General features: G+C 39.0%; 1 protein-coding gene across 2 annotated transcripts in view; it reads right to left on the bottom strand.

Annotated features, from left to right (window-relative positions):
• The window catches only part of LOC124619438 (integrator complex subunit 8), a 153,194-nt gene extending 134,806 nt beyond the window's left edge, over nt 1-18,388 (bottom strand). The window contains exon 1 of one of the 2 annotated variants that reach the window (XM_047145823.1): nt 18,316-18,388. The gene's annotated coding sequence lies outside the window, so the exon portion shown is untranslated. Of the gene's footprint in view, nt 1-18,094; nt 18,114-18,315 lie in introns of those variants that run through there. The other variant, XM_047145824.1, reaches the window with a different exon arrangement.
• Between the last annotated feature and the right edge of the window lie 5,701 nt (nt 18,389-24,089).

Here is a 24,089-nt window from a genome sequence, read left to right as displayed (position 1 = left end):
CGTCTCCTCAACAGCACAGCCACAAGACAGAAGTCAACAAAGTCACACTTCTGCACGGTGCTGGCATGACATTAAGCGAAAGGAGATCTTCGTTCTGGCATTCCAAATCACGTTATGGTGTGACCCTGAAAAACATCAACAAAGCCCATACATTTCTGGGACTCAATGTGAAAATACGTTCCAAGTTGCTCATGGTCTGTCCCAGCTGAAGTTCACGCTTCTGCAAGCATTGTTTTTCAACGCTTTACATGGCCATGAGATGACAAACAGTGCTGCCTGCTGGCAAAAGGTTGTTTACATTGTCAACAAATCGATGTTGGTTGGCTCACTTTCAGACCTATTGGCAATATAGTTATCACAACAATATTTACGCATGTGCACCTGGACATTGTAACCCACTTACCTACTCTAACAGGTACCAATAATTGTTAGCAATAATAGGCTGATCTACTCGTTGGCTCGAAGCTACATCATTTATCAAAATTTCAGCAGAAACAGCAGCTCAAGTATTCATAAAATGGCTGAACTGCTGAGGTCATCAGTCCCCTAGAACTTAGAACCACTTAAAGCTAACTAACCTAAGGACATCACACACATCCGTGCCCGAGGCAGGATTCGAACCTGCGACCGTAGCGGTCGCGCGGTCCCAGACTGTAGCGCCTAGAACCGCTCGACCACCCCGGACAGCAAATATTCATCCCCACACAGATCACAAGATTCATGGTTCCAGCCACAGAGACCACAGATTGTGGCCAACAATCTGTGTGCTTGCTTTTTACTGATCTCACAAAACTATGTCCACTCTGAAATTACAAGCTACCACCACGAGCACCAAAATGGTTGAACGACTCCACAGAACACTCAAAGTAGTGCTCTTGTGCCACAGAAGTACATGGAGTGAAGTACTGCCTGTCATACTATGGGGTTTAAGAATGACTGTGAAAACAGGCACTGACCTGGCCCAAAGCCGATCTACAGACAACAAATACCCGTTCCCGCACATCTCTTATAGAGCACCAAGAAGTAACAACAGCCTCAATCCACATACTGCAACAGTTATCACAGACACTGCAGCACACAACCCAGTGACACATTCCAGAAGCACCAGCCTGCCATGGCATCAAGCAAATATTTTTTCACAAGGACCTTCAGAATTGTTTGCACATTTTGTTGTGTGTTGGCGTAGTCAAGTCGGTGTTGTTTCCCATTACACTAGGCCGTATCAGATATTACACTGCTGTTTGCACACCTTCATAATACTTCAAAACAGTGAAGCCACAACAGTCTCGGTACAGAGAGTGAAGCCTGCTTACGTCACAAGCAAACAGCTTCAGAGATGCCCCACACAGCCTCCACAATACAAAACCCACCGGCAAGCATCTCTTTGAGAACAGCACCCCCACAGCTTCAGTGGATGAAGAGGCTAATGATACAGTTGGATCAGCAATACCTGTGGGATGCGACTCACTGACACTCAAAGCTCCACCTCCACCGGGTTTTATTTCTCATGCAGGTTGAAAAATTAAGCATACCATACCGTGTATAACAAGCACTCCACTGTTTAGCCCAGCATGGACATATTTCCGATGGAAATCCACCACCACTAGCATCATCGTCGCCACCCCTGGCAGCCACCTACCCCAACAAAGTTCCAACTACAGTGTCGGAATTTCCAGAGTCCTGCTAACTAGAGTACTGCGGCAAGTATGCGCCAAATTCCCTTCAATTCCCAGCGGACCCATATTCCATAAGCAGACTCTTCAGTCAGCAATAATGACATGGCTTAACTGCTATCCTGCATTCACAGAAAACCAGAACTCTTCCCTTGACAGAATCACACAGTTGGTCACTCACCATTCCACACTCAAAAACAGGGGGGTTACTGCAGCAATATATCTTTCATCACACACTGACAGTGCGAGAAGTTGAGGTAAGTGATAAGAGTGTGCTTCGATCTGACAACTGCAGTTTGGTTCAGGACTGTGTGACAACAACATGCAAAATCCAGGATGAAATGTAACAATATTATGAGAAGGTAAGTTGCTACTCATCATATAGGGGAATGCTGAGTCAAGACTAACAATTATAGCTTTTGGCTGTTAAGGCCTTCGTCAATCACACACACACACACACACACACACACACACACACACACACACACACACACACGGAAATGCAACTCACACACACGACTGCAGTCTCAGGCAACTGAAACCACACTTCGAGGAGCAGCACCAGTGTATGATGGGAGTGGCAAGTAGGGGGAGGGGGGGGTAAGGAGGAGGCTGAAGTGGGAAAGGGAAGGATAGTATGGTGGTGGTGGTGGTGGTCAGCGAAGTGCTGTAGGTTAGACTGAGGGCTGGGGAGAGGTGGGGATGGGAGAGGGGTGGGGGCGGGGGGGGGGGGGGGGGGATGTAGTGGGTTGAAGTAGCGGAAAAGGAGAGAGCAACATGTGTTTTGTATCTATGCCCCGTGTAGTGTTATTTCAATAAAGTCTTTCATAATGTTACTGTTTATCCATCTTTTGTAGTGAGGTAAAGTGAGTAACTAAATCTTAAACTACACTTGACTCAAAAGTTTCTATTTAAAAAGAAAATGGAGAAAGTAAGTTGCTGAATCAGTTATTTGTCTGAAAACTAGATTCCACAGTTTTGTAATAAGTTTTTCTAAAGGCAACTGCCATATTTTATTATGCAGCAGGGTAATTTAATAATTCTCTGAAGTCAGAGAGTTTATTATTGTTGTCTATCTTAACATGATATCCAATGCCAAAAAATCTAACAGAGAGAACAACTATTTTCTGTGTAGCCCATTTTGAAGCAGAATAACTTTAATATCTCAGCTAACACACAAGTTAAGTGGATTAAACAAGCACCAAAATTACGTGCTCCTCTGTGTACTATCATCTGAGAAAATCCCCATTTACAAATTTTGAATTATTCACTAAATAAAATGGGTGTTACATTTATGTGACTCACTCTGTACAGAAGGACTGTACAAAGATAAGGAATTTTAAAGTAATATTAGAGAAAGGAAAGAGGAAGTGAAAAAAGATGAGATGGGAGATGTGATACCATGAGAACAATTTGACAGAGCACTGAAACTCCTAAGTCAAAAAAAGGCACCTGGTATAGATGACATTCCCTCAGAATTGTTGAGATCCTTGAGAGAATCACCCATAACAAAACTATTGCACCTGGTATATAAGATATGAGGAATAAGCAGAGTCCACAAAGACTTCAAGGAGAATCTGATAGCTCCTATTCCTAAGATCACATGTGCTGTAAAGTGTGAATATTACAGAACCATTGTGGTGTCACCGCCAGACACCACACTTGCTAGGTGGTAGCTTAAATCGGCCGCGGTCCATTTAGTACATGTCGGACCCGCGTGTCGCCACTGTGTGATCGCAGACCGAGCGCCACCACAAGGCAGGTCTCGAGATACGGAATAGCACTCGCCCCAGTTGTACGACGACTTTGCTAGCGACTACACTGACGAAGCCTTTCTCTCATTTGCCGAGAGACAGTTGGAATAGCCTTCAGCTAAGTCCATGACTACGACCTAGCAAGGCGCCATTAGCCTTACATAGTTTGATAGTTATCGAATGAAATGTCTCATCAAGAATGCTGTATTCACATCAAAGAATAAAAGATAAGTATTCGAGGAGCTGCATACTTTTCTTATGAGAATTCACTACTTGTCCTGTTCCAGAATTCACGCCCGTCTGCGTTAGATAGCGTGCATTTCGGCCTCCTCTATCTATAAGGTGTTGGCACATTTGCCAACACATCAACCATCAGTTTAATTAGCCACGACTGCAAAATAATAACACACATTATTTACAAAAGAATGGAAAGTTTGGTAGAAGCCAAACTCTGTGAAGATTATTTTGGATCTCAGAGATAAATAGGAATACGTGAGGCAATACTGATGACAACTTAACTTAGAAGACAGAATGAAGAAAGGCAAATCTACATTTACAGCATTTATGGATTTAGAGAAAACTTTTGACAGTGTTGGCTGGAACACATTCTATCAAATTCTGAAAGTAATATGGACAAAACATAGAGAGCAAAAGGTTATCTGCAACTTGGATAGAAACAAGACTGCAGTAGTGCAGAAGAAAGTGAGACAAGTCGTAACCATCTGACGTTATTCAATCTGTACAACACTGAGCAAGCAGTAAAGAAAACCAAGAAGAAACCTGGAAGGATAAATAAAGTTCATGATGGAAAAAAAAAAAAAAATCTTTAAGGTTTGTCAATAAAACTGAAATCTTGTAAATTGTAACTTATTCATGTGATACTGAGGGAATTAGATCAGCAAATGAGACCTTAAAAGTAGCAGGCGAGTTTTGCTGTTTGGGCGGCGAGGTAACTGACAATACCCAAATTCCAGGACATATTAAATGCAGACTGGTAATAGCATGAGAAGCTTTCTGAAAATAAATGCACAAATTTTTTAACACTGAATATAAATTTAAGTATTTCTCTGGAGCACAGCCTCACATGGAAGTGAAACATAGGTGATAAGCAGTAGAGACAAGAAGAAAATATAAAATTCTGAAATGTATTGCTGTAGAAGAATGCTGAAAATTGGGTACATAGACTGAATAATTAGTGAAGAGGTAGTAAATCAAACTGAGGACAAAAAAACTTTATAGTATAACTTGGTTAAAATAAGGGCTTGGCAGATAGGACACACCACGTGGCATCAAGGACTAGTCAGTTTGGTTATGAGAGGAAGTGGTGGTGGTGGTGGTGGGTGTGAAAGGGGGGGGGGGGGGGTGAAACTTGTAGAAAGAAATCAAGATTTGACTACAGCAAGCTGGTTCAAGTGGATATATGTTGAAATAGCCATGGAGAGAAAATGTTTGTACATCCATATTTAAATTGGATGAAGGTGGGACACAGCTGGTATAATTTTTATTAAAAATGAAACTCCTCCAGCTGTACTCAAGATTTTATTTAAATAAATCAAATTGATTTTATTTAAATAAAATCTTGAGTACAGCTGGAGGAGTTTCATTTTCAATAAAAATATAGAGAAAAGGCTTGCAACTGATATACTAGTATAGAAAGCTGCTTCAAACCACTCTTTAGAATGAAGGCCACAACAACTGTTCTGCCTTGTTTTTGTTAACTAAAAGCTGTTCCTTTGACAGAACACACAGGTCATGTCAATGCATCCCCTACTGAAAGATGATAACAACAAAATCTGCTTAGCTCACATAGGAGCTGCTAGTTGGTGCTCGCAGTAAATAATGGAAAATCTAGACAAAAATTTGGTCACGAGATGAGCTAAGAGTCTACATCTTTGTGTGTGACATAAATTTAATGGACTGAGATTAGGGAGAGACTATAATACTGTACAAAGTTAGGAGTTTCAGAATCCATCAAGGTCATAACAGATAAGCTAAAAGTGGGGAAGGTTGGGGTCTATCCTGGCATTTGACACAAATAATTTATGGAAAACACAACAAAACCAAAATCAGTATTGCCAAGTTTGAAGCTCAATCACAAATAAGAGTTCAGCATCTTAACCGCAGTGTCATTTCTTACAATTTGATTTACTCATCCAGAGATCATTTCACGATAATAGAGGATTTTATCGTCACAATAGAATGAAAATAAAGAGGTCAAAAAATTATAAGGGCATAACCACACTCAAGTCCAAATCCAAAAGCACGGTCGCCAATGAAACACAACACTTAATGCTGAAAGTATGTTTATTATGAATGCCAACATGCAACTAGAACAGAACTGATCTCCTGGACAGAATGTGCTGATATTTATAAAACATTGAATATTCCAGAATATAAAAACATAAGAAATTTTGAGACTCTTGTAGCAAATACAAATCTTAAATAAATAGTAACTGCTGATGACTGAGTTTGAATTGGTGTCTGTAGCACACCAGCCAGCGACACTAATGGTACACCACACTTTAAACTGAATATTGTGATTCACGACCAAATGATGATAACCTCTTTCACCCAACCTGTTGTACGAAGCAAACCCATCTGATGTGACTACAGAACCTTCTTCCACATATTCTTCTATCAAAGATGTCAAGACTTCCTACTTAAACTATAACCTCTGGCCCCTACAATGACCCCCTATACTTTATAAATTCCCCGCAGACTTCTCTACAAAATGAGAACCAGTCGACTACAGTGCCACACGAGACCACTGCTTAGTGCATGACAGATTTGCAAGAATACTCATAGCAAAAATAGTAGGTTAGCATGACAGTCACTTCTCGCCCAATGATTGCAAAAATGTTATAGTTGATTTACGGTCACTCATTTTCTGAAGCAGAATTTTCGCAGTAAAAACAACTGACTCATCCATAATGAACAGCATGAGAAATCAAGAACTTAAATCATGACTATTTATAAATCACGACTACTTTCATTAACAAACAATGCCGAAAACAAATTATGAGACGAAAACAAAACAATCTACACCAAATTTTTAATATAGGCGCGTAACGAGGAAATCCAGAGAAATCATTTAACATTCATCGACAGCAATGTGCAGCACAAACAAAATAACATCACACATTAAGTCATTGGTCAAAGCCGACGCGTGGTATCGGATACTAGAATTGGCAATAAGTAGCAAGTCAAGTACAGATTTAGAAATAGTTGCTAATCAAATTTTCACTGATATTAATAAGTGGTTTAAAGCTAATCCTTTGTCATTAAACTTTGAGAAGACCCACTATATGCAGTTCAGAACCTGTAAGAGATTTCCTTCCAGCATGAGTATAACGTATGAAGATATGCAGATTGAAGAGGTTGAAGGTTGACAGTGTTAAATTTCTGGGATTAAAACTCGATAATAAATTCAGTTGGGAAGGGCATACCACAGAATTGCTTAAGTGCCTAAACAAGTCTGTAAATTCCTTGAGAATGATGTCAGATAATATAGGAGATATAAATATAAAAATAACTTGTATACTTTGCTTACTTTCATTCTGTTATGTCATATGGATCTTATTCTGGGGCAACTCATCAAATCGAGCAAAAGTTTTTAGGGTGCAAAAGCATGTGATAAGAATCATTTGTGATGTAAATTCACGATCATCTTGTAGAAACCTGTTCAAGGAACTTCGTATTCTAACCACTGCTTCTCAGTATATTTATTCCTTAATGAAATTTGTTGCAAGTAATACATCCCTATTTCCCACCAATAGCTCAGTACTACGAATAAGAAGAATCTACATAAAGGCCTAAAATCACTAACCTTGGTCCAAAAAAGGGGTCCAATATTCAGGAACACATTTCTAATAAATTTCCAGCAACCATTAAAAACTTGGTTTCAGATAAAGCATGGTTTAAACAGAGTTCAAAAGACTTTTTGATAGGCACCTCCTCCTACTCCATTGATGAATATCTTAACAGAGACTGTTAAGTCAGCCTAAGTTAAAATATCTGTTAGATTTCAGCTTTGACAACACTTGGTCACAATAGTCAAGATTAGGTATTTTGCATATGATAAATTTATTAACAGTGGATAACAGTGTTTCATTCTGACAGTGTGTTCATTCTGTAAATATTAGCTGTCCCATTTTATTGCATAGCATTAACTTATTTTTGACTATCTCCTGACAAATGATCAGGGTAGTAAGTATTATATTCTAATGTTTTATGTTTTTATGTCATACTTTCTGACCTGTTCCACACCCATGAGAATCATCTCATTTTTAGGGTCCATGGAACGAAAACAATCTAATCCAATAACAGATGCAGTACTCACTGAAGACTACTATCCTTACGGGATTGGTACCAGACGCCCCAGAGCTAGCTACTGCACATACTTTCATCACTGGCTTACAGTGGCTCACATAAAATCTAACAGATCAGTAGAGACCCGGCCAGTAATCACTGCATCTGACTGTCTAGTTTTCACGAATCCCAGACGACCAGATGTTAGAGCATAGGGGAAATACTTCACGATACCTAGCCATGGAAGAGCTGGCATGACAAGCAACCATTTCTGCTCCACTGGCTCATAGTGCCTCTTACTCAATGCAACGTTTCCTAACTGGAATTATTGTTTGGTCATATCAGCAGCAATGACTGTGATTTCATCCATGATGCTGTGTTCCACCAAAGCCTTCCTTGAAACATATTCGGCATCCTTGTGGTTGCAGCCACTTTTGTATACTACTGTGACATTGTACACCTGAAACCTCAGTGCCCATCTCACTTGCTAACCCAATGGAGGCTTCAAGCTCATCAGCCAGTACAGAGAATGGTAATCTGTCACAATAGTGAATTATCTGGCAAATAAATGCAGCCAAAACTTGTCGATGGCCTAGGCAACTGCCAGTCACTCTTTCTTGGTTGTACAGCAGTTCATCTCAGAGTTTGAGAGTACTCTGGAAGCATAAGCTATAATCTTTTCAGCAAACCTGCTAAACCTGCAGTAGAACTGCACTTATCCCATAACTGTTTGTGTGGGTCTGAAATTCTGTGTCATCATATGGTGCTGGGACTGTAGAAAATGTTAGTGCCTCGTTAAGTGGAAGGAAAGATCATACTTGCACCTCCCTACAGCAGTTCTAGCAAGGGCATGCCTTGGTATAGAAGTCTTTTATGCATTTACAGTAGTATGAGAACCTTCTGAGAAATCTTCTTACATCACAAATGTGCTGACGACTCACAAAATCGGGAACTGTTCTTACTTTACAAATAAAACAGTTTCTGCAGAAGCCACTTGTTTCTTCTGCCACTATACAGTTAAGTGGTTCACACCATAATCTTCAGGTGGACAACTGTTAGTTTACATAGCTGGTGATGGTAACAAGTACAAACATCTTTTCACATTAGCAGACCAAGGGTGCTGTAGGTTATGTTGCGTCTTTTGAGGAACAGAAAAGACGTAAACAGTCTGCATACTGCTGTCTGACTTATGTCCTCTCCACTGTACATTACATTTACACTGTCATTTGTCCCCCTGAATGTGAGTTCGATGTCTCAACAATTGCTCTGCCTCATTCCACTGGTCTCTATCACATAACGTTCTTTGATTTACACTCAAGTTTCTCCAGATAACTTATAACACAGAACAAAATTTAGTGGTTCCATCACTGCATACGCTATGTGCACCCAATTGTTACTCCTGGACCACAAACATGCTAATATGCCCCTTGCACTAACTCCAGTCTGTTTGGGAAACTGACGATGTCCATGTACATCTCCACGGCCTCCACTCGGCTGCCTGCAAAATTGCATCAGCAGCCCCCACAATGAGTGAGATGTTGAGCTGAGCAGATCGACAAGATGTTGCTTCCGTGCAGTACTGATCTGGGTATATGATTTTCTTGTAAAAGCATTACACTGTGACCCAATATTGTAATGTGACAGGGTGGTTTAGTTATCTCCTTTCATCATTAACCAATATTCTGAGTTCCACAAGTGATTTTTAATTGTGCAGTATGTATTAATAATGATTTTACTGGCTTTTAAAACAAGTGTATTTTAGTAATCTTTTTTTCTTGGATGATTTATTGTACAATGTTATTCCATGACAGGAAATACTGTTTCGGTTTTTTATTCACCCCCCCCCCCCCCCTCAGTAAATTAAAGTCCTATCGGATCTCTTTTTGTGGTTGTGTGTAGAACTGCTGGTAAACTACTAAGTAATTTATACAACAGGTTAGTGGACACATAGTCACTTGGCACAATAAGGATAACTAATTTTTAAAATAGTGCTTTACATTGAGCCTCACTACTACTTATTACAAGGGCTTGTTGAAAACTAATAACTTCAATTTTTTTTATTCTGTTCTCAACATCATTTGAGATATTGCATGTCATGCATATTACTCAGTCAACTTTCCTGCATCACTGACGCATGTTGTAACCCTCTGCTACTAGAGAACTCTGAGCTCTTATGTGTAATACGGTGGTGGGTAACAACTATGTCGGTGCATGAGGAACAGCAGCTGTGATTGGGTTTCTAACAATAGCAATCTATAGAATAACGAGAGCCGTGTATGGTGATCTACACACATACTCCACAAGCCACAGTGCATGACAGAGGGTACATGGTACCACTATTGATCATTTCCCCTCCAGGGATTCCAGATTCAGTTCCTGAAACATCTTCGTAACACTTCTGCATTGCTCAAACATGCTGGTAACAAATCTAGTAGTCCATTTCTGAACTGCTTAAATGTCTTTGTTTAACTCCATGGGGGGGGAGGGGGGGATCTCAAATACTCAAGAATGTATCACACAAGTGTTCTATATGTCGTCTCCTATACGGATGAACCACACTTTCCTAAAATTCTTCCAGATTTCATACTGCTTTGCAATATTATCCACACTACTAATGCCATGTTTGAACATTATCGGATTGTTTTTCCTACACATAACCATTAACTTATATTATTCTACATTTTGAGCTAGTTGCCATTCATCACACCAACAATAAATTTTGTCTGTCATCTTGTTCCTCCTACAGTCACTCAACAACACCTTCTCATACACCACAGCATCATCAACAAACAGCCGCAGATTGCTGCTCGACCTGTCTGTCACATCACTTATGTATATAAAGAATAACAGTGATCCTATCACACTTTTCTGGGGCAATCCTAAAATTACTATTGTCTCTGGTGAACACTAGCAGTCAAGGACAACGTATTGGGTTCTATTACTTAAGAAGTCTCTGAGCCACTCACATATCTGGGAACCTATTCCATACGCTTGTACCTTTGTTAACAGTCTGTGTTTGAGTACCGTGTCAAATGCTTTTTGGAAATCTGGAATCTGCCTGTTGCCCTTTACTGATAGACCACAGGGTACAATGCCAGAAAAGAACAAGGTAACTTTCACACAAGTGATGCTTTCTAAAACTGTGCTGACTTGTGGATGTATTTTCCTTCTGAAGGTAATTTATAAAATTCAAACTGAAAATATGTTCAACAACTCTGCAGCAAACTCATGTTAAGGATATTGGTCACATGGGACTTTGCGCTGACCAAGAGATTTGGGGGTGGGGGTTTCTTTTGATTTCTCTACTGGGACTTTTGGCTATGATGTTGCTGTCATCAGCAAACAGAACTTTTTCTCCATGTCTTGTACTGTCTACAAAGTCACTGATTTGCATTAAGAGTAGAACTGGAGCCAATACAGTACCGTGGGGCAACACCTGTGTTTATCTGCTTCTTGTCTGACAGTTTTTTAACTATAAATTTACCGTTATCTACTATCTCTACCTTTCACACCCTGTTTTCCAGACAAGACTGTAACTAAACGTTTACTATTCTTCTTACAACTAGCTGCTTCTAGCATGTTTAGTAGTATTTTATGGTTAACAGTGTCAAAGCCTCAGATAAGTCTAAGAATTGCCTGTAATACAGTCATCCTTGTCAAGAGCTTCAACTACCACTTTTGTACACTTTGTAATGGCCAATATTGTACTTCTCCCACTTCAAAAACCAAACTGGGGTTTGAAACTTCCTGGCAGATTAAAACTGTGTGCCGGACCGAGACTCGAACTCGGGACCTTTGCCTTTCGTGGGCAAGTGCTCTACCAACTGAGCTACCCAAGCATGACTCACGCCCTGTCCTCACAACTTTTAATTCCGCCAGTACCTCGTCTCCTACCTTCCAAACTTCACAGAAGCTCTCCTGCGAACAGCATTTACCACCTAAGCCACACCAAATGTGTTTGATATGTTTAGGAAGTTACTAATTTCACTCTCAACACCTGTATTAATATTCAGTAGTCACATATTATTATATTAGTTTTGAAGGCGAAGACTCTTTCTGGGAATTCAATTAATTTGACGAAACAAGTACCTATGTTATCTATGTTACCACTAGATAGGCAGTACATGCAATAAATGAATACCTTCTTATGGCTGTCTATCTTTGTTGGTTCAATTCAAAATGTTTATCTACACTAATTGTGATTATATCATCTTTAGCTTTAAAGTGTGTGCCACCTCTGATATAAACACATGAACCCATCCTTTAAAGAGGATCAATAAAAGATTGCGGTACCACCCGTCTGCTTTGAAACGTTACATAACTTTGTTATGTTGTGCGATGTCATGGTGGCGCAGCATATTTTTATAATGGATTGTGTTTGCAGAGGGCATTATGCAGTATGCAATGGCACTCCCTAGCATGGGACACTTGTTTCTAAATAGCTTATAAGTGCTGTTGGTAATTCATACCTCTTGACCGCTGTTTGTGAGATTACATAGGTAGAGTTTGTGGCAGTTTGCAAGTGAGCTATCTTAAAGTTGGCAGTTACAGGGAATAGGTTTGTTTCCGGGTCTGGAAATATTAGTGTGGTTTGTTGTTTATGGTTGGAGATTTAATTTTATGTTTTGTATTTTGTTCGTTATGGATATGACAATGAAGTTCATGAACAGGTTCCTGCATCCTCAATGGGGGACAACATGTTGACTATGATTGAATTCCTACAGTTGTTTGGTTTCATTACAGAGTATGTGAAGTTTTAGGTTCATGGAGGTGAGAGATTGACCAAAGTTGCTGGATCTCAGATCAGGGTCTAGTATATGTGATTTTGTCGACAGAATAATGTATGATGTTTTATCTGAAGGGGTTCCTGGTCTGAGAAGTCTAGGTTACCCAATAAAAATATTGTATTGATGATATATTATTTCTGCTATCATTAGATTGCTAGGTTTACATGTTGGCTGACTTTGAATGGTAGGTGTGTTTCTTTTTACTGTAGTATGTATGAGGTACGTGCATTTATGTGCATAATTTTGTGTTTTTGGTATATCACAATTACTATTAATGCAATATTTTATAAATTTTTTGGTTGTGTTGTTGGTAATGATGTCGGACTGTGATTGGTAGGTATTGTGGAGTTTGTTTTACCTACACTAGTGAGGTTAGGTTTCCAAAATTAGCTATATGGGTGAGTTTTGGTTTTATAACTGCGGACATCATTTTGGCTATAACGATCAAATGAAATTTCCAGCACTACACTTTGGAGCTAAGAGAGAGTTTGTGGTATTGTGGACTTCATATGTAGATCAAGTGAATTTTCAATACCAATTTTTTTATTGTGGTTTTCTTGGTTGCTGATGATTTTGTTTGCTTTATTTTTTGCATTACTGTTTGTTTTGGTATGTCTTCATTATCAGAATTTTTCTATATTTAGTTTGTCCCCTCCCAAACCCCCTTAATTTCCACAGTTATCTCATAAGTTTCATGTTATTTCTGCAATTAAAAATTTTTCCATTATTTTTTTATGTTTGTATGAGTAATGAGTGATGTTATGGGTGCAGTTGTTTACCAAGCAAGAGGTACATAACAAGTACTGCCACCATACAGGTGTAACCACTAGGCTGGCATTCCTCAAGTCCATTCAGCAGCCTCCAGAGGGTCCTCACAAACCTAAACCTCTTCCTGCTTCTGTGCCACTTCCTGTAGCACACTGATACTGCAGACAGCTGCTGTATGGAGCACTGTCAACCATGGACTGCATAGTTTCTGCCATGTACTGCTGGACACGGAAATCCGTTCACTGACAGACATCACAATACAACACATCATGTACAAGCACAAACAGTAACAAACCAGCAATCAATCAGTTCAGTACCTGCAGTCCATTCATTACAACTCTCTGAAGACTACCTTCTGGCTAAGTGGTTGCTATTTACAGAGTAATTGGACTGTCAAAAGTGTTTGCAACATAACTATTTAGCAGACTGCCAAGAGACAGCAAAATTATTAGATATTACTGTATTATGTTTAGGATATTAAGTGCCACACATCGAACTGTACCAAAGTATCATTTTGTAAAACACTCTTAATACATATTATTAGTTATTTCTTATGGTGTTGTCACATTTCTGTTTTAGTGTACCCTATCAAACAAGTGTTAAGTGGCAAGTGACCAGTGGCTGCCACTAATGAATTAGGCCTATAGGTTTTCTGCTACTGTTGATGTCTGAGCTGTATTCATAGTAGCATTCAGTTACCACTTTCACAAGTGCCATTTTGTATAAGCTTGACAAAGGGTGGCCACCACCTTGCTGACATCATGGATCAAAGCAAAACGGGTTGTATCACAATCTTTGGTTTACAGTAGCAACTTGCACATTCATATGATGATAGCACGATATGCTGTTTTTCCTTGTTTCCACACCAATGATCTGTAATGCATACCACTATGCTATTCAAAGGCTATAATTCAACTTCAAACTGGTGTTCCTTTTTTTAACAGACAGTCAATTTTTATGAAAAACAGATAATGCAGAGCAAATTTCTGTGCTGTTTGCACTCTTTGGTATTGTACATTCTCTCTTCCATACACACACTGAAGAAATCTCTAAACTGGTTGACATACTTAAGGAGCCTGATGTCAGGATTTATATATTTGTATATATTAAAAAAGGGTAATTATCCTATAAATGACAATAGGTATTTGGCCACATATGACACCACACCCAACTGCTGTGCACTAATTCACTTCCACTCCTACTGAGGTGCAGACCATGCCTAGTATAGCCTCATCTCCTGACAGCCCCATAGGCATTAGTGCAACGTGTGACCGGACAGCAGTCGTTAGTGCTGTCTCCAACCCTGCATCATACAGCACTGTCAAGATTAGGCCATCTGCCACTAGAACAGCTTAACCTTGCACACACTGTTACGGACTCTATAGCTCACCATCTATGTAGCATTATCCCCCTATCCCTATCCAACCAGTTCCCCACTCCACCCACCTGATCAACTTTCCTGAAATCCTTTTCACAGAGACCCCCTAAACCTTCGATAACCTAATTGAGCCTGGCACTTGGCTCGAAATGGCGGTGACCTCATACTCCTCTCCTAACTTCTACTGCTCTGCCACGATTCCTACATAACAGCAGCACACTCTTCTTCAATTCAATTCAATTTTTATTATCACATAACATGCCTTATACAATCAAAGATTGTGACATAGGTGACTTGTCAGTTTTTACACTATATATAACAATACTAAAAATAGACAATAAACTAATAATATACATGGTGTAACATCTTCAAAGAGGTATTTTAATTACAATTATAATGCATTGTTACCATTCATGAAATCTTCTACACTATAGTAACATTTATCTTTCAGATATTTTTCCAGGTCTCTTTTGGTGCCTTTTATATTTGGGTCATCCATATCATTCCATATTTTATTTACAAATTTCATGCCCATATAGTATGGGGTTTTTTCATATTATTTTAAACGGTGGGTAGGTAACATGTAGCTCGTTTTATGTCTTGTATCATATTGATGCAAGAAGAAGTTGCCCTCAAAAAGTTGTGGGTTTCTTTTCGTGAAAGTGAGAGTTTCATAGATGTATATGCTTGGAATGCTCATTAGATCCAGTTTTACAAATAAAGGTTTGCAGTGTTGCTTTGGTTTTGCTCCCACCATTGCTCGGATGATTCTTTTTTGTAGTCTAAAAGCTCTAAGTAAATTTGTTTTTTCAGACCCCCAGAAAATTATACTATACCTAATGACTGAAACAAAATATGCATTATATACAGTTTTTCTTACAGCTAAATCAGTAATACTATACAAGATATTCATAATATATACAAGGCTATTCAGTCGACCCAGTATGTTATCCACATGGCGACTCCATAACAGGTTTTTATTGACTAACACGCCAAGGAATTTGACACAGTCTGCAGTCTCTAATTTTTTGTCCATATACCTTATTTCACTTATAGACTGTGCAGATTGTTTTGTGGTAAAATGAACAATTTCTGTTTTCGTAAAATTTAATGTCAAGTTATTGTTTTTGACCCATGCCTCCACTTCCCCAAGTGTTTGTTCAATATGACGAATTAGGTCTACCTCATTTTTACAACAGACTACAGCTGTTGAGTCATCTGCATAGAGGATAGTATCAGACTGGACCTGACATGGCATATCATTAATATAATATAGAAAAAGCAGTGGCCCTAATATTGAGCCTTGTGGAACACCTAATTGAGTGTTTTTCCAGCCAGAGAGAAATTTCTTGCCGTTGATGTTAATAAGTACTCTTTGTTTTCTGTTTGCCAAGTATGATGACATCCAGCTAAGAGATTTGCCCTGAAAACCATAGCGTGCCAATTTTTGGAGAAGCAGGTCATGATTTACTGTGTCGAAGGCTTTGGACAGGTCACAAAAGATGCCTGACACACACATTCTATCATCAAGACATCTGCTGACTTTTGTGACTAATTCATTTATTGCATGGATTGTGCTGCAGCCTTTTCTGAAACCATATTGATTGCCTAAGATAATGCTGTTAGATGAATTGTGATTTTCAATCTGATCACATGCAGCTCTTTCAAATATTTTTGAGAAAATTGGTAACAGTGAGATTGGCCTATAGTTGCCCAATTCATCTTGTTTGCCTTTTTTGTGTATGGGCCGAACTTCTGCATATTTTAATCGATCTGGGAAACATCCCTCATCAAATGATTGGCTGATTATGAAAGAGAGTGGATATGCAATACTGTGACGGACTATTTTTATTATTTCAGTGGGGACCTCATCCCACCCCGCAGATTTTGAATTTTTTAGGGACATTATGATTTTGATGACATCTGAGATGGAAACATGAGAAAACTTAAAACATGTGCAATTGCTATCTGTCATATTGGGCTTTGTATTTGGTGGTGAACAGTCACCAAATTTGTTACAATTTATGAAAAAGTCATTGAATGATTCACAAATGGCACTGGGTTCTGTAACAGCTCTACCATTAATCACTATTTTAGAAGGGCATTTTCTCTCTGCCTCACTGCCAACTTCACTTCTTATAACAGACCAAACAGCTTTTGATTTGTTTTTTGCATTTGAAATGAAGTCGTTATTTGCAGTACGTTTTGCTAGTTTAACTATTTTGTCAAATGTTTTTTTGTATGTGCTTACATACTTAAGAAATTGAGGGCTTCGATTTACTTTTGCCTCCATATGCAGTTTCCTCTTAGTAGCACTAACCTTCTTACTCACACATTTACTGACACACATTTCCTACTCCTACACATTCTTCAAGCTTGTCAATCTGGTAGCTGGAACCTGTTACAGATCGACATCCTCCTGTTAGCCTTATTATCAACAGCCACTTTCACCACCTCCTCCTCACTAGTCCTCTCCTGGCTTCGTGCAAATGTGCCTGAAGGGGAGAGATCTTCCTTTTCTGCTCCTCTATTAACCTGTTCATACTGCATATTTTGCAGATGCACAAGAGTGTCTCAGTAACCTCTCGAAAAGTTCTCCTCACTACATTCCCATCAGTCAAACCATTTACTACAGCTCCAACAATGCATCACACTATCTACTTTTGATGGCAACTCCCACAGTTTCCATTCATGGTCAAATGAAATATCCATAGCAAAGGGATAAAACACTAAGTATGTGAAACTAAAATAATATTCTGAGATTTTAACTAACAAAAATTCAAAGCAACAAAGAAAAAAGTCACTAGTGCAGCTATCCAGAGCAAAAGGGACGTATGAAATAAGCATGGATGAGCACAGTTCGTTGGTCCCTGAGTCCAGTATGTTAACAAAAGTCGTACATACATAATGACTATTGGAAATTCAGTATACAGGTAAAACCTTAGTATAGTAATCACTAAACATAGTGAAAAGGTGTTTAAAAAGTGAAATAGACATAAAATATGACCAAAACTTGTTTTCTGATCAACATTAAAATCACACTGAATAATTATAATTAATACAATAAATATTAGTAAAATAAAATGTTCGGTCCGAGAACATTTCCGCAGAACAATGAAACAGAGGCTTTATGGCCTTCACTATTCTACGCAGTGAAGCTCCTTCAAACACAACACAAACATACTGGCATTGTTAGCTTCGACGGAACGAAGGAAACATTATTGATTTTAACGACTTGTCAATATCGAGGTCATTAGTGACAGAGCATATGCACGGATTATGCTAAGGAAATCGGTCGTGCCTTTTGAAAGGTACTAGTCCAGCATTTGCCGGATGCGATTTGGAAAATCGTGGAAAACCTAAATCTAGATGCCCTGACTCGGGTTTGAAGCGTAGTCCTCCCTAATACCAGTCCAGTGTACTAACCACTGCGCCATTTCGCTCGGTGTTAGCTTCGACTACTGAGTCACATTTTGAGGTCATAAGTCAGAATCCTACTCCAGGCTAACAAAGACAAAATACTAACTCCGAAGCTTAATTAAATATTAGTTTTTTCGGCTTATGCCGATTTATTCTTAGCCATATTAGACTGATGACAAAAACTATTCGTTTCAACTATAACACAACTCACGAAAAAAGTAACTCACACGTGCAAAACAACAACACTGTACACAGTACACACCAATGACAACAACATCACCTATCGCAGAACACCTATACCCTGACGCTGTGAAGATAAAACCGATACGAGTGTATCGATTATCACAAACGTATCGACTCATCGACATCCAACTATTGCAGCTGTCATGATTTTATGTCCAAATTTCCTTGATTGCTAGGCTCCATACTTCCGAAGCCCAGTTCAAGTCACGTGAAAACATTCCACTATGCCATTTCAAATGTTAGCATTAAGACGCTTCGTTAACGGACTGTCACGCCACGTCAGTGTTGGGGATATGTGAACAAACTTTTTCCAGCGTGCATAGTGGCGCACAAGATATGATGTGCAGATTGCATTAGACTCTATGGAATATGCATGTTCCGTGTTTGTTGGGGCACCGTAATATAATTTGGTAGTCAGATGTATTAATATGTGTTGTGCGAATAAAGCATAAGTTTATTTTGTCCCTTAATAGTGTTACCTGTCATTTAGCTGCGTTAACCTGCATAAACTACAACAGGTTATGGGCCCAGGCACTGGATTAAAGAAATAATAAGCTTTAAGGTGACGTGTATTTGCGCAAAAGGTGCGCGGAAGTTCGTATGAACTTGGATAGTGTACGCTATACGAAGAAGAAAATAACTGTAAAATGAGTACAACACAGATACCGCAAATAGAGCGGCTTGTAGGGCGCGAAAATTACGCGACCTGGAAATTTGCCGTTTAGGCGTATTTGCACCTGGATATCTTATGGGACGTCGTAAACGGTAAATTGGCACCTACGGAATCAAGTTTTGCTTCTAAGGATCGGAAGGCGAAATCAAAACTAAGCCTTTTGATTGAGCCAGTGAATTATGTTCACATAGAAAAGGCTACGTCAGCAAAGGAGGTATCGAACAAACTGAGAAACGCATTTGAAGATGGTGGTTTAACCAGAAAAGTAGGATTACTTCGTGAGCTGATAACCACAAGACTGAATAAGTGTAAAAGCGTCGATGAATATGTGAATAAAATAATTTGAATCCCCAATCGTCTGAGGAATATTGGTTTTGAAATTGCGGATGAATGGATTGGAACTTTATTGTTAGCTGGACTACCTGAGAAATATTCGCCAATGATTATGGGTTTGGAAAGTTCGGTAATATCCATTACAGCGGATGGTGTTAAGGTAAAGATTCTACAAGACGTGAAGAATGAACCAGATTCTAATGCTTCAGAAAAAGAAACAGCGTTGGCTTTATACTCTAAATACAAGAGGAAGAAACCAATAAGATGTTTCAGATGCCAGAAAATTGGACTTATTGTTTCAAAGTGTAACGGAAAGTTAAGTATAAAAGAAAAGAAGCATGTTAATTCTAGTAGTCCTGAGAGAAAGACTGCCGATAAAGGTAAGGCATTTTCTGTTTTTTACTCTTTTAATGAAGCGAGTGACGGTCATGCAGAATGGTTCCTAGATTCAGGAGCATCTGTGTACATTACCAAAGCTCCATCTGGTTTGTATGATGTTCAGTCAAGGACTGACATTGAAATTTCTACAGTTGACGGATCTAAGTTAAGGTGTGAACTCGCAGGAAAAGTGGATCTTAATTTGCTTGTGAATGGCCAAAAGTAAATTGTTACTGCCCACGATGTACATTATGTAAAGAATATCACAACTAATTTGTTGTCAGTAAGCGAAATAGTAAAGAAGGGTAACAAAGTTATCTTCGATATAGAGGGAGCCAAAGTGTTAGACTCTTGTGGTGACATTGTAGCTACTGCAACCAATGTTAGAGGTATTTACCAAGTGAATACAGTCAAAATACTGCTGAAACAGGAAATCACTCTGTTTATGCTGCAAAAGGTTTCTCGTGGCATAGGAGACTTGGACATTTGAGCAGGAAAAATATGGCTTTACTGAAGAATATGGCAACTGGGGTGGAAAATTATGGAATGCATAATGTTCAATGTGAGGTGTGTTTGCAAGGGAAGCAGGCTAGATTGCCATTTAAATCGAGTCAGAGCAGATCTACTTAAGTCTTGCAACTCATACATTCAGATCTCTGTGGACCTAGGGAGAATGAATCCTTAGGAGGTAGCTTCTATTTCCTGACATTCATAGATGATTTTTCTAGATACATGCATGTTTATTTTATAAGTAGCAAGGATCAAGTCAATGATGTATTTGTTGTTTATTGCAAAATGGTCAAAAGACAGTCTGGGAAGAAAATTAAAATCATTAGATCAGACAACAGATCAGAATATGTAAACAGACAGTTTAAGGAACAGTTGAATGCAGTGGGTATTAGGCATCAGACTACCTTTCGTTACAGTCCTCCTCAGAATGCAGAACAAGCCAACAGAACCATTGTAGAAAAGGCAAGAAGTATGTTAAGTGATGTGTTTTTGGGCGGAGGCTGTGTCAACAGCAGTGTATTTATTTAACAGATCATCTACCAAAGCTGTGAGACACAAGACACCTTATGAAGTATGGACTGGGAAGAAACCGAATCTAAAGCACTTACAAATCTTTGGATGTGAAGCCATGGTTCAGATTCCAAAAACATTAAGAGGAAAGTGGGATGCAAAATCTCAAAAATATATTTTTGTTGGCTACTGTGAGGATTCAAAAGGCTACAGATTTTATAATCCTGTGAATAAGAAGATAATAAGTAGTAGAGATATAGTATTTTTGGAGGATTATAGACCCAAAATAAAGGAAAGTAGTCAAAATAACACAGTAATGCAGCCAAGCATAATGTGTGATAATGCTGAAACAGATATGCAAACTGAAACAGAGGAAGACGAGAATAAAGAAGAAGCTGATGTGCTACCCGAGAGTCAAATTGAAGAAGAAGATTCAACAGAGGAAGTCAGTTTAAGGCAGTCTTCACGTATAGCAAAACTGAAAGAATATCCAGATTATGAAATTTATGCTGCCCAAACAATCAACAATGAACCAGTCACAGCTGATGAAGCTTTAGCACGTTCAAATGCTCAACAAGATTGGAGAAAAGCTATTGAAAAGTAACTGCAATCTTTTGTGGATAATGATACATATGAATGGGTTGACATGCCTGAAAATAAAAAGCCACTAAGAACAAGATGGGTGTTTAGTATTAAAAATCCTGAGAGTGCAATACCAAAATTCAGAGCCAGATTGGTAGTTAAAGGATGTTCCCAGAAAGAAGGAATAGATTACAATGAAACTTTCTCACCAGTGGTGAAGTATTCATCATTAAGATACCTTTTAGCTCTGGCTGTAAAGGAAGACGGAAATACGGAAGCGTCCGATCTAACCCGTCGGCTTTGACCCATGACGTCACAAATATAGCGGAAACGACAATTCCAATATGGCGGATATAGAAACGTTGCATACGTATCACAAAGACGAAAACACATAGAAAAACAACACACACAAAGGTTTCACAAGAACAATCTGCTAACATTGATAGCAAACAAAGATAATAATAAACAAGTGGTACTCAAGGCCAGGCAGGGGGGGGGCTGCGCCCCCCCTGACCCCCCCCCCCCCCCACCAAAAAAAACTCCCAACCTAACCTCGTATTCAGGGCTACGCTACAGATCAATGTGTAGGTCAATCAAAAGATAAAAAAAAGAAAAAAACAATATTGATTCATTAGACATAACGAGTAGCGACAAAACATATAGACCATAAAGATTGAACAATCTAATGGCAAACTGATAAAAGCCTCATAGACGACGTTAAAACAAAAAGTACAGTAAAAAGGTAAACTATATATTACAGGCCCTAAAACTCCTACTAAGGTAACGTCAACGAGGCAACATCTACAAACACGCCACACTCACAAACCAAACTCCGCGCCGTAATGACGTCACACACCACAACACCCTTACGTCACGGGTCAAAGCCGACGCGTGAGATCGGATGTTTCTGTTGACCCATCATCGTGGATCAGTCCAATATAATATTATTACTAGACTTAACTTCCAAATGATACAAATCATGCATTTAAGAGGAGCCTTAACGTTGGGCTTTGTGTTTATCTCATTTAAATGTATTTCTTGTCTCGTATCAAAGACTGAAGCACTGTTAAAAACTGGTGCTTCTACCATATCACTCAGTTTAAATACACCGTGTCATGTACAGGCGTTAATAAAATCATGGCATTTAAATTACTGATCAAAGAGAGAGCCAAATTCGTAAGTGCATGTTGCAATTACAGTGTCAGCATGTATGCAGATCGGTAATGCATCACTTCAGATAAAGAAAAAAATAACGATTTTTTTCTGTTTATACGTAAGTAATACTTTAATAGTTCAGTTGTAATTTCTGTTGTCAGTAAAGATACCACTAAGCAAACGATGTCAACTTTTTTTCAAGAGATATCTTCACTGTTGTCCGCACTTGATTTTCCGAATTATACCAGTAGTTAAAAGCTTCGGCAAGTAAGGTAATTTGTTGGCCTCCATTGAATCTTAAATAGTGTTTTAAAACGGGCAAATAAGTAAAGCACTCATAAAATAGTAAACAATTTATAGGTCAGCTTGTCATACTTTCAAAACACACTCGAACTTAGGAATTTCATAGCAGAACTGTCACTGTTTTTTCTCGCTAGATTAGAAACACTTCATTATGTTGATGTGTAGATATCTAGAACATCCAATATAAAATACTTATCAGGGCGCAGAACGAAAAACATTTTCATCCGTGTTTTGACACTTCGTTTTTTTTCCAAATTCAGATATGGCGGACACTCAATGATATAATCTCTTGCCGGCACGCGCTAAGGCCATCTATCGGTAGGTCCGGTAGTTGAGCATCCCTCATTCCGCTAGTTTTAGACGCCTGTCTCAACTGGAACTTGAGGATAGGGCACATCGAAGAAGAGTAGGGATGACATTTGGTTGCAGGTTCTTCTTGTCTGCCTGGTTTTGCTCAAACTAGTTTTCTTCAAAATGGACCTCGAGTAATAATTGCAAATATTTTGATAGCACCAAAACGTTGTCATTAAGGAATATTAATTTACTCCTATTAAATTAACAGCTCCTTAAGGCGACTTGTGATTTTATACAGTTGTTCTAAATAAAATCAAGAGAAGTAGCTTACTTTAAACTTACAATTTTACGTCGCGTTATATACACATAACCTGCAGCAAAGTTATAATAAACACACTCCTTATATGATTATTTCATTACCGTCCCTCTGCCAATGTGTCTCACCGAGCGAGGTGGCGCAGTGGCTAGCACACTGCCCTCGCATTCGGGAGGACGACGGTTCAATCCCGCGTCCAGGCATCCTGATTCAGGCTTTCCGTGATTTCCCTAAATTGCTCCGGGCAAATGCCGGGATGATTCCTTTGAAAGGGCACGGCTGACTTCCTTCCCCGTCCTTCCCTAATCCGATGACCTCGCTGTCTGGTCTCCTTCCCCAAAACAACCCAACCCTCTGCCAACGTGCCTATTCCCAAAACAAAGAAAAATGCTTTTACTTACAATACACAGGTAGTTGTTCGATTTTGGTGTCCAGTCTTGGCGTCTTAAACTTATAAGGCACCTCTTACGCCCATCTATATCTGACAGAAACCAATAAAACTTATAACCATCAGTCTGCTATTATTTGAGCATTTTGGAGCTGCACACCCAACCATTTGACGTTGTGAAGCAATAAAATTAAGCAAAATTCATCATTTCGCTTTTCTTCGCCACACGAAGCATACAATATTCGTCGTCGTCGGATTTGGATTCAAAACTGCGTATTATTCAGTTCTGTACAATCTAGGGGCATCGTTCAAGTAC

This window comes from Schistocerca americana, chromosome 6 (assembly GCF_021461395.2).
Source record: "Schistocerca americana isolate TAMUIC-IGC-003095 chromosome 6, iqSchAmer2.1, whole genome shotgun sequence".
Taxonomy (NCBI): Eukaryota; Metazoa; Arthropoda; class Insecta; order Orthoptera; family Acrididae; genus Schistocerca; species Schistocerca americana.
Note: the sequence above shows the minus strand (reverse complement) of the source record. Positions and strands in the feature narration are given on the sequence as shown.